Raw genomic sequence first — 1,902 nt, 5'->3', positions numbered from 1 at the left:
CCCTCCCTCCCCCCCCCCCCCCCCCCCCCCCCCCCTTAAATTGAACGCAGGGTTCACACTCACTTATCTTTTTTTTATTATTATTATTTTCAAGAGTTTTCTATGTTTCAATTATACAAAACCAAGTTCCAAGAGTTTTTGGTGTATTATTTTCATATTCCGACATAAACCTCACTGGTCACAATGCATGAAATAGGGATGTTTTGGTTTTAGGAACCAAACATACTAAAGGCATCAATTTTTTTAATCTGACCATTCTTATCACGACAACTAGCAGTACACCCAAAACCTACTCAGTAGTTGTGACACTTATAGATAGAATGAAGTTGACGTCAATCGGGTCTTTGTTATTGATTTTTTGCCATCCGCGTTTATGAGTAATTCTCACTAAACTGAATTAACCAGACTATAAACGTGTATGGTTACACACAGTTTTGTGTGTTGGTCCGTGATACTTCCGGATGGCAATGTTGTGAGATTCTTAGCCAAGCGCATACTATCTATAGGTCACCTCACTCAAGGACAGAAATTTAAATTTGAAAAAAAAAATAATAAATAAATAATGGGGATAAAATTATCAGAATATTATATTATTAGCAGCCCAAAATTACCTCAACCTGTAGTCAATATCATTCTTATAGGACACAAACCTGCTGAGTACTACGGAAAATTCATAAAAATACGATTTATTGGCTCCAGTTACAGACCAACATTCGCTTCTTTGACTCAATAAATCTTGTTGAAAAGGAAAGTTTGGTTCCTGAGAAGCTTATTCAGGCCTTTGGAGCATTTGTTGGATCATACTGAGGGCAAATTATTTATTTCTATAGTAGTATGCACTTGGATAAGACGCTCATAACATTGCCATCAGGAAGTATAACGGACCAAAACACAAAACTATGTGTAACCATGGACTTTTATAGTCGGGTTAATACAGTTTAGTGAGAATCACTCACAAGCGCGGATGGCAAAATACAATAACAAAGGCTTGAGTGACGTCATCTTCATTCTATCTATAGCTATATAAAGTGACTTTTTCTTTATTCCCCTTGGAAACGACGAATTTTTGAAATTTCCGGTAGGCAGCTCTGTGAGATACGGTATGATTTCCCCTCTTCAGATCTTTATGTTCTTCAAATTGGAATGAATCGTGAATGGAGACAGAATGGAACATGACGGTCTACTGCAGATCTACATCTTTCATCATTTTCAAATTCTCAGGCAAAATTGAAACCCAAAAAAAAAAAAACATAGGAAAATGTATTGCAATTTTTCATGAACAAATCAAGTTTTCAAAAATATAAACGAACATGCACACACACACACTCTCACACACACAAACACACACACACAAACACACACACACAACTCACAGCAATTCATTCCATATTCTCATCACTTAGCAAAATGAAAATGTTGCTGATTGAAGGAAATTGAATGAAAGCTTTCAATTTGATAAACTAAAACAGAAAATGTGGGCGTTTCCGGTTTTCCCCCCTTTATCAACAATTAACGATGCAATGACACACTAAAGTAAAGACAAATGTGTTTCATTCATTGTTATTTGTTGACAAAGGGGGAAACCAGAAGCATCCCCATAATTTGTCACTTTTCAATTGGAAGCTTCCATTCAATTTCCTCAGTTTATGGATAGTGTAAATGTTGCTGCTCGAAGCTTGAAGAAATAAATAACAACGTGAAGTTGAATGTAAGCTTCAATTTAATTACAAAAACAGATCAAATGAACGTTTCAGGTTTCCCCTTTATCAACAAAACAGGATGATTGAAACACCACAGATGAATGACATGATGTGGTAATGGCGTAGTTCAGATGAATGAAACGTTCATTTGATCTGTTTTTGTAATTAAATTGAAGCTTACATTCAACTTCACTTTATTATT

At 35.5% G+C, this 1,902-nt stretch overlaps 1 protein-coding gene across 2 annotated transcripts in view; it reads right to left on the bottom strand.

The window, feature by feature from the left end:
* LOC144957503 (metaxin-2-like) overlaps positions 1–1,902 on the bottom strand; it is a 30,264-nt gene continuing 28,362 nt past the window's right edge. The window contains exon 9 of one of the 2 annotated variants that reach the window (XM_078888830.1): positions 1–1,902. This exon is cut by the window's right edge and continues 846 nt beyond it. The gene's annotated coding sequence lies outside the window, so the exon portion shown is untranslated. The other variant, XM_078888831.1, reaches the window with a different exon arrangement.

This window comes from Berghia stephanieae, chromosome 12 (assembly GCF_034508935.2).
Source record: "Berghia stephanieae isolate SIO BIC M18660-M18661 chromosome 12, UCSD_Bste_1.3, whole genome shotgun sequence".
NCBI classification, from domain to species: domain Eukaryota; kingdom Metazoa; phylum Mollusca; class Gastropoda; order Nudibranchia; family Aeolidiidae; genus Berghia; species Berghia stephanieae.
This window is presented reverse-complemented; position numbering and strand designations above follow the sequence as displayed.